The sequence below is a fragment of the Podarcis bocagei genome, assembly GCF_964188305.1.
Source record: "Podarcis bocagei genome assembly, chromosome: 2".
Classification (NCBI taxonomy): Eukaryota; Metazoa; Chordata; class Lepidosauria; order Squamata; family Lacertidae; genus Podarcis; species Podarcis bocagei.
The window spans coordinates 91,730,433-91,740,585 of record NC_138126.1 but is presented as its reverse complement, the minus strand read 5'-3'; the positions used below and the strand labels follow the sequence as shown (position 1 = coordinate 91,740,585).

General features: G+C 44.6%; 1 long non-coding RNA gene across 1 annotated transcript; it reads left to right on the top strand.

Moving 5' to 3' along the window:
* The first annotated feature begins 44 nt into the window (after positions 1 to 44).
* Positions 45 to 8,315, top strand: LOC308581981. The gene is made up of 3 exons (XR_014005429.1): positions 45 to 129; positions 3,057 to 3,147; positions 8,032 to 8,315. It is a non-coding gene; the product is annotated as an uncharacterized lncRNA (long non-coding RNA).
* Positions 8,316 to 10,153: the final 1,838 nt, after the last annotated feature.

Here is a 10,153-nt window from a genome sequence, read left to right as displayed (position 1 = left end):
CGATTTCTTTTCTTATCCTGAAGCAAAGTTCTTAACCTGAAGCACTATTTCTGGGTTAGCGGAATGTGTAACCTGAAGCGTATGTAACCCGAGGTACCACTGTATGAGAATTTAAGGGCACCAGGCTAGGTAAGTTCACCCAGATGTTCCAAAGGCCTGAAGGATCTCTGTCTCTTCTGGAGGCAGAAGGAATGCCAAGCAGTTGCTTAAGTAAGGTGCTTGTATTACATCTAGATATGAACTTCATGAATTAACTCCTTGGCCAGCAGCAGTGGAGAAGAAAATGATCACTGGAGCCAGGAGCTCTTTATAGCGCTGGGCTGGCTGTCGCTCCTCCCTGGGAAGCAGAGCTACTGCGGCTTGCTGAGGAGCGCTCTGAGTACAGCTACCTGTGCTGCAACAGGCAGCTGATTGTTGCACAGGAACAGACAACCAAGCGCAGAGCTGCCACGCTCGCCTCCCTGTCGCTAGAATGACAATTAGCATTCCGCACTCGGGAGTCTTCCATTCAGCAAAGAGCGCGACGGTTATTAGAGCGAGAGCAGCGCAGATCCCGGAAGCTCATCCCGTCCATTCAGCAGGCGGCAGCAAAGGAGCTGAGCCTCAGACAGCAGCCATTGCCGAGAGTGCCCCGGTGCTGGCGTCATCGCTTGGCTCTGCAGTGCAGTCAGGTGGAGCTGATGACGCAAATGCAACCGGGATGAGTTGGGAGCGGGGGAAATGTCTCGTATTGGGAGGCCACGATGACTCATCCTGCCAGGGGGCTGAGGTGCCTCCACACACTTTGCGGCATGTTCAGGGAGTGAGGTGGGGGGGACCCAGTGGGCTCTGACCCTGAAACCCGAAGGCACTGATAGAAGAAAGGGATCTCGGAGAAAAATGGATTAATACCTCCCACTCCTACGGAGTTCTAAAAGTGCGGAGTGGCATGTTCACTTAGGAGAGAGGATTTGGGCTTTTCAACAGACATTAGGTCTGAGCATCAGTACGGACACAAGTCAGCGCCACTGATCACCTGCTTTTCATGCAGGAAGTCTCAGGTTCATTCTCTGATATCTCCAGATATGAGTGTCCTCTGCCTGAAACCCTGGATAGTCGCTGACAGTCTGCAGAAAGTGCAGTGGGACCTCAGGTTTTAGACGCTTCAGGTTACAGACGCTTCAGGTTACAGACTCCGCTAACCCAGAAATAGTACCTTGGGTTAAGAACTTTGCTTCAGGATGAGAACAGAAATTGCACGGCGGCAGTGGGAGGCCCCATTAGCTAAAGTGGTCCTCAGGTTAAGAACATTTTCAGGTTAAGAACGGATCTCCAGAACGAATTAAGTTCTTAATCCGAGGCACCACTGTACTGTACTGCACTAAATGAAGCGGCTTCCTATTTTCTTAACATCCTATGTTACCAGCACTATAACATCACCACCCCAGGCATTTTGTTTCTCAACAGCTAGCTAATATTGAACCCTTTTGTGTGACAATTCCTTTGTGCATGCCCACATTATAAACTGACCCTCTATCTTATACTAGTTGCACTGTCACAGCTTCCTCAAAGGAATCATGAGAATTGTAACTTGTTGGAGGTGCCAAGGTTTCCCTCTGACAGCACACATGCACACAGACTCTTCACAGAACTGCCCTTTCCCAGGGAATTGCTGTTGAAAAAGCTGAAGTGTGGAGTGTATAGATAAACCGCAAATCACTTTTGTGATCATTGGCTCAGCAGGGATAACAAAAGTCAAAAGGCCAGCAAAAATGCAGCTCCACGTTTGCATGTTGGAAGTTGGACAGCTTTACTTCCTAAAACCACTGCTTTCGCCCTTACAAATCTGCGATCCAAAGGAGATCTGACGATATGGCTTCCATTCAGTTTCCAAATGAAAGGCTTTGTCAAGACAGTTTGAACTAAAAGGACAGACAACGTTGCCCCTCAAAGGCAGCCTGACAAAGGGTGTGACCTGCTACAGCACACTTGTACACAGTTTAAGCATGCTTCTAAACTGGAGCAAACAAGATTTCATTGCAACAACCGATAGAATTAGCTGCATTAAGGCTGAAAATAGGACAAGTTATGAGTTTCATTTAATTGTGGTGCAACATGAACTGTTAAGAAAATGAGGAAATTAGTCAGTCATCATTGATTAATGTCCTGCAGTGGTGATGGCAACACAGTGTGACATGAATTAGGGCTGGATCCTTCCCTCGTGTAAATCTAGGGCAATTCTGCTGTAAATCATTGGCTTCATCTTAAACAGAGAAAGGTTCGTTCACACTAGATGAGAATCTCTCTGTTGGAAACCAATGAGAGAGGCATAGCTATTGGTTTAGACAGAGTGTATCATACATCATCAGCTTGAATGAAATAAGTGGTCTTTTCCAGCTAAAGATGTTAACACCAGGATCACGCAGTGAACTTGAAAGCCATTGCAAAGCAATTAATAATGTCAGTATCGCAACTAGTTGTGAGCCAAAAATATAACAACTTAAGTGTCTTTAAGGGGTGAATTTGTTTGATCTGATGGACAAAGAGAAAAGTTGGTTTTCTCTTTAGAGATACTAAAACTGTTCAGTTAACAGCATGAGAGCAAGGTTTGGGCTCGGTTAATGAAGCTCATGGAAAGTCATGCTGAGACTTGAAATTTGTTAAGCACCAGCAACAATTGCTAACGATTTATGCTAAAATGAAATGTGCCAAGGAATATTTATAGGATATGTACCTCCCAGAAAGCGTACACTCAGGTTGGTGCATGAGAAATATCTTCAGTGGAAATAATTAGAATCCCATAAGGATAGATTATATAGTAAAAACACTGGGCATTACCCAGTGAGCAGAGGGAGCAATCAGGGAAATTGGACAGCCAAAGTTAAGTGGGTGAGGGCTTGTCCACTGCCTGGATTGGATAACTCTGGAAGCCCCATGTAAGACACTCTGAGGGCTTTTCAAAGGATGAACTGGGTATAAGCAAAATGGGTTTTAAAGAGAGCAATATCAAAGTGTACAGAACAGCAAAGGTCCACACTGAAATGCCATAATGCCCACTACATGCAATGTGCTTTCAGATGGTGATGGACCTGAAAACTAAGGACGGGGAGGATTTCAGTTCAAGTCACATTTTAATATAAATCTATTTAATTCACACTTCCTGAAACAGTATGTGAACCGATCTGCAGCTGTCCTTCAAAATTCACACTTGCCTGATTTTTTCAATGCAGTTGTCCCACCAAAGAAAGTGTACTAAAATGTGTATATTCTGGAAGGGTGTGCATAAAAAAGCACATGTCAGTGCAGGTATCACACAATAATGCATTATATAGGGAAAACATATATGCAAAATAGGCAACACTGCATACCTAAATGTCCTTGTTAAGAGAAACAAGTGCTTAAATGCTGGCAAATTTCCACGAGGACTTTAAAAAAGAAACCAATGAGGAAATGCAATGAACCAGATTTAAAATTGGAAAAATGAGAAACAGAAAGAAATAGAAACAGACAAATTTGCCCATCTGTACCCAATATTCCCAACCAAAGAGCTGTATTCCCATGTGGGTAACCTGGGCCATGCTTGCTTGGGGCTGATGAGAGTTGTAACTCAGTAGCATCTGAAGGGCCAAAGGTCCTCACATCTGCTCTACAAGTGCTGCTGTACTACCTTCTCACCTGTACAGGAGGATTGGTCCAACCATTTGAGCCCCAACCTGGGCCTGATGGCAGAAAGGAAAACATGGCAGTCCCTGCTGTGCCATTAATTCCTCATAGGAAAGGGTGAATATGCTAAACAACACTCATTATCTTTCTGTTGAAAGCCCATCAGTCCTACATTCAAAAGGCGGTTGCTCTATGTGCAAGAGGATGACTCGATAACCAGTGCAGTTAAGTAATCTCAGACTTAATAGTCTTCTCCTCTCTTTAAATGGTAATAAGCATGGGGGGCTTCCTTGCTCACTCTACTGCCCCAAAGTTCTTCCCTGGCACCACCACTGCTAGCACAAGTAAGGCAGAAAGAAGTCGCTCTGTGATGACTCCTTATGAGTGAATAAGCCATTTATTCATTTGGTTTGGCCAGTCTTTAGCTGGCTCCTGGCTCCTTTTGGACAGTGAAACTGTGCTAGAGATTCTGCTTGTAGAGTTTTCATCGCAGCAGGCAAAATAAAGTTGATGCTCTCATCCCCCAGAATGCCAAGAGAAAAAGTATTGCTCTTATCTCTCCCTTGCAAAATAACCTGTCAAAATATGAGTTCCAAGAGGGATTTCTCCTGCATGCCTTTAAGTCAGAATGACAGCCTTGACTGGTTCCAACAATATACAAAGGCTGTGTTGTTTCCTCCCCATTGGCTCCCAAACATGGGGGAAAGGACTTGAACTCCTGCATATCACAAACGCTGGACATATGGGGAGAAGTTAACTGAAAGAAAAGCCCTCCGAAAAGGAAAAGAAAAGGCTTGGCGCCTGATCATACAATTTCCCTTGGTTTTTCCAAGCACCAAGTGAGAGGCTCATGTTCTCACAACCAGAATCCCATGCTAATGGAGTCAGTATGGGATCCCACCACTCCAAATGGGTCCCAGCTACATTAGAGCTAGCAACCACACCACATATACAAGGGTGTGCCCTGTTGCAAGTTCTGACATGCAGTATGCACGACTCTGCATGGCTTTGGCTATGTTAGAAAAGACGATGTTGATGTGTTGTAGCTGGATTCCTCTTGCAGATTGGGATGAACCAAGGAGGCAAGCATGAAGTCAGTGGTGTGAGCCTGGGTCCACAAAGGCAACAAAACAACCCCCTGCACAAAAAAGGCTACAACCAGGCTTATGTTCAGCATCCAGATGTTTTCTGTTTCTATGAAAGGCCTCATCCAGACTTAGTCTTGTCCTGCCTGCCGCTTGTCCTCCAGGAAAACTTGATCTTTACCACTGAGTCAGAGCAAACATCTGTTGGGTTTTTCTGGGGATTGATATTTGCTCCAATTCTGTGCTAGAGAGTGGGCTTTCCTGGAGAAAACCACTTGGACCTGTGCTTTCTAGGCACGGGACAAGTGGGAGTGTGGATGAGCAAGGTTGAGCTTATTTTCCCAGGCTAGTGTCCCTCTATCATGGTCCCTAACACTGCCCCTCCAACTGAAGTGGTGGCAAAGGGTGGCAAATGATCTGTGATGTTAAATGGGTGGTGGAATGCCACCAGTACCAAAAGATCAGCTCCTAGCAGGCATAGGCAACAATTCCTAAGAAGAGAGTCATTGCAGTGGCTTGGTCCCTGTTCACTTTTCCTGGCTAGAGCCCATAAGTGGAAGGGCAGATGCTAAGAAGATGTAGCAGGAAACAAATGCAAGAGATTTGGACAGTGCCAATCTTACTCAGCAGCACATTGTTCAAATGCTTCCAGAATCAGTTGCTATATGCTTTGGAGCAGGGGTCAGCAAGCTTTTTCAGCCATGGGCTGGCCCACCGTCCCTCAGACCATGTGGTGGGCAGGACTATATTTTTTGGGGGGAGGATGAACTAATTCCTACGCCCCACAAATAACCCAGAGATGCATTTTAAATAAAAGCACACATTCTAATCATGTAAAAACACCAGGCAAGCCCCACAATAACCCAGAGATACATATTAAATAAAAGGACACATTCCACTCATGTAAAAACATGCTGATTCCCAGACTGTCTGCGGGCTGGATTGAGAAGGTGATTGGGCCGCATCCGGCCCCCGGGCCTTAGGTTGCCTACCCCTGCTTTGGAGTTTCATCTCCCTGCGCTGCCACTTTATAAGCCAATGTACCTGCTGTGCTTCTTAGAGAGCAGTGCCTGTGCTGCCCTCTATTGGTCGCTTAGCAGTAGGGAACATTTCATATATTGCAAATCTGGGATCCCACCACCCACCCGCTGCATGAAGCCCACAGTCACAGAAAGGATGGAATCTCATCTCACTAATTGCAGGACAGTCTGCTTGCCTATCAGGCCTGGTTATACTAAAGGCGCTTCATCGTATTTTCTGATTCAGTGGGATTGCCAGCTTCGCGACCTGCTTCTGTGCCTTTAACAGAGGAATTAGCAGGCGATAGCATTTACTGGCATGCTGTGAGAAGCTTTCCCCCAGCGGAATCCCTGTTTGAATAAGCTGCTGCTAAAGGCACAGTGGCAGAGGCTCATTAAAATGCTAGCAGTCTTGTGCTTCAGGAGCTGCTCCTGCTGGTGACATCCTTGTGAGAACTACAGCCTACACAAACAGTGTGACATTCCCCTAATGAGAGTCCTATACATTTCAGCATCCAAGCTAAAATGTTGCTTGTTGTTTGAACATTGATATCCTGCATTTCTGCGATGAAATACTCTGGGCAGCTTATAGATAAAAATGCAAAATGCAACACAATTAAAAGAAGTCCTAACCATAAAGTGAAATAAACAAACAGCAGTGAAACATCACCTTAAAAATTGTATCAGCAGTAGCACACTAAAAAAAATACAACTGAAGATTTTGACTTAAAAGAGCCCCCAGAATAGAGCAATCTTCACGGCCCATTTAAAAGTGGGGGTCAGGGCCTATAAAGGGCTAGCCCAGGCATAGGCAAACTTGGCCCTCCAGATGTTTTGAGACTACAATTCCCATCATCTGTGACCACTGGTCCTGTTAGCTAGGGATGATGGGAATTGTAGTTCCAAAACATCTGGAGGGCCGAGTTTGCCTATGCCTGGGCTAGCCTAATAATACAATCCCTTTTCAGCTCTGTCCCCTGCAACCTGTCCTAAAAAACCCAAAAAATTCACTTAGACATGTGTAGTTCCTGGGTGGCTTAGAATAAATTGTTAGCTTTCAGGCTTCATTTCCCATGCAGGATTTTTATTTTTGTTTTAATAATTGTTAAAGGCAACTTTGCAGGGCTGATGACTAAGAAGAGTTGTATAGTACAGGATATGCAAGAAACGGAATGGAAACACATAATAAATACATTTTCAGCACAGGTGAGGCTCCTTAAGAGCTCCAAGTTAAAAGCAGCCCATCCATTAGAAACAACTGAAATTGAGAAGGTTTTGACAGATCTGAAATTATTTATGAGCATCTATGAGTGGCACCCCATAGAGTGATTCCAAGCAGGAAGTATGTTTAGAAAATATTCTGTCGCTGAAGCCAATTCAGATTAATCATGCAAATAAGTGTATCCCTTCTGACAACATCTGTGGCTGGACTTAGGGCTGGGCTATCATCAAATTTGGTATGAACCACCCAACTCAAAGTCTTGGGTGTCTAAATAATGCTGACTCAAGGCTTCGAAGGCCATTCTTCCCAGTTGTGATGCACTGGGCAACAGGCTGGTTGCAAAGGACACAGAACTTGGTTGGACCTCGGGGAAAGAACTTGTGAAGCAGATGAAACGCAATGTGTTTGCTGCATAAAGGATATGTAAGTTACCCATGTTGTCAGTATCAAATCACTGCTTTGAATGAGCAGAGCAACTTTTTTGAGGGAAAGAGTATGCAGGATGCACAAAGCTTTTGCATTTCTGTTACTTTTGCAAGCATGGAAGAGGAAATGTATATGCGCCCATTGTGTGTACTTATATTTCCAGATCAGGGATTGTGTGAGTATTCCAATCTAAGAGTGAATCAAACATTTTAAAGCAGGAGGATACACTAACCACAGGGGCAGCTTTGGGGCTGAGCTATGTTTGTAGCCTGCTTTTGTCTCCATTCATTAGTACCTTGCTGATTAGCTCAGTTGGTTAGAGTGTGGTACTGATAATGCCAAGGTCGTTGCTTTGAACACTGTATGCCTTTGCATATTCCTGCATTGCAGGGGGTTGGGCTAGATGATTTATTTATTTATTATTATTTTCATTTCTATACCACTTTATGTTTTCAAGAAAAATCTCAAAGCAGTTTACAGCATATTAAGCATCAATAAAACAATCCAGAATCAAACACTTCTCAAGAAAGTCAAATATAAGGTATACAGTCAAAGCAACTTAATTAACAGGAAACTAAAATATTATCTGAAATATATCTTTAAAATATGATTCTATGATTTTTACTCCTTCGCTCAGAGCTACCACAAGTTGCTGAAGGAATTCCTGAACCATATTGAAAGAAAACCCTTCTGCTATTTTTCTCTTGGACATCCTGCAGGTGGCGCTGTGAAGCTTTCCCAAGGCATATCAAACTCGATGCAACTCAAAGGTTACCCTGATTCCGTTTGTGTCTTGCAGCAAAAGTCCTGTGTGATATCCTCGGAAGCGACAGACTTTACGGCACAATCTTTCATGGACTCAAGCCTATCTGACAAAGTGGCCACAAAAACTTATGACATAATAAATCCGTTGGTCTTTAAGGTGTCACAAAACTTTTGTATTTTTTTTAAATTCAGCTCAGAGCCTATAGACTTGACAAAGTGCTATTGTCAAAGTAAAAAAAAAAACAGATTCCTTTCAATACCAACATCCCACAAGGGATCTATAAGATGAAACAGATGTCCCCTGTACATCATGGGTGGGCAGACATCAGGCTTTCAGGATCCATTTTATTTTTTACTAGAATCCTGAGGTCCACCAACTAGAGCCAGGTGCAAAACAGCAGCTCAGCCTGGCAGATGCATGTTGAGAAATGAGGCCTGGGATTCCACTGAACAGATGCTTAGGCCAGCAATTTGAGATCAGTACCAGAACCAAGCTCTCAAGGCCTTTCACAGTCCATGCCTGATTTTCCCCACAAGCATTCTGTTTCAGCAGTCTAATTGAGAGGTTGTTGCTATTGTTAGACAACTAGCCATCAGGAACTTTTGCAGATCTACCACAAAGGACCCATATACAGTGGTACCTCTGGTTAAGAACTAAATTCATTCTGGAGGTCCGTTCTTAACCTGAAACTGTTCTTAACCTGAGATACCACTTTAGCTAATGGGGCCTCCCGCTGCTGCCGTGCAATTTCTGTTCTCATCCTGAAGCAAAGTTCTTAACCCGAGGTACTACTCCCGGGTTAGCAGAGTCTGTAACCTGAAGCGTCTGTAACCCGAGGTACCACTGTAACTACCACTAGATCCCTGTCTACCTTCCAGCTTCTACTTGTACTCCTGCTTGTACCACAATGCAGCAAGACAGCAATCCGATATCTGCTGTAATAGGCACATTTGACTCCCATCATTGGGGTTCATTGTCATCTGTCCTGGCAATTCATGGCACATTGAGAAAGGCAAGGTGCATGGCTTGTTGCTAACTGCTTAACCTAGTCTCTTTCCCCCAATTTTGCAAGTTGTTTTAATAACAAAAACTTCACTGCACTCTAAGGCGGTAATGCGAACTCATCCTAAGTCTCTCCCATCATATTATATCTTCTACAGCACCATTTCACCACTGCCTTAACCTTCAACTACAAGCTTGCCACCTCCCTAATGGTTACACATTTTCAGCCTGGATTCCACTTATTCCTAGTGTGGATCCAAAAGGAGACTTATGTCTGGCCTACAGTATCAGTCTGCTTCCTGTTTCTACACCCCAGCTAACATGCATCCTCCAAGAAGATTGGTATAAGGAATTACCCCCCTCCCCAAAGCCAGCAAACAGCATAGCTCAGATGAATCAAGGCAGGAAACACCTGGGTTATCCAAAGCTAGCAAGCCTTCTCCAGACACAGGATGCAATCCCCCAAACAGTGGGCTTCCTGCCTTCCCGTGGAAGTGGGAGAAGGAAGCCCAGTGTCCCAGAGGTCAGAGCAGAATGCTAATGAAAGGGAACAGCATAAACACACTCACGGGAAGAGTGTAACTGGAAGACAGCGCAGAATAGGATAGATCTGCCATTGCAAGAAAATGTCTCGTCTACACTTCTGCTTGACCCATGTCTAGAAAGCATGGGTCTGAGCAGTTTTCCACTTGTCCTGTGCTTTCTAGGCATGCGTTTGAGCATTTCTGCATTGGCCCTACAGCTTCCCCCCCCCCCCCCGAAAAACATATTCTTTACTGCTGAATCGGAACAAACAGCAATCCACAGAGAGCGCAGTTGCTGTTTGGTCCAATTCAGCAGTAAAATGTGGGTTTCCCCAGGGGGAAATGGTGGGGCAAACAGAGGTGTGGATGGGCCCCAAATTCTGCCACTCTCTTAGGCACGTTGGGTGGGGATGAGGGAGAGGGCTTACACAGTGTCTGCTCCCAAACTTTGCAGCTCCTTCTCTAGA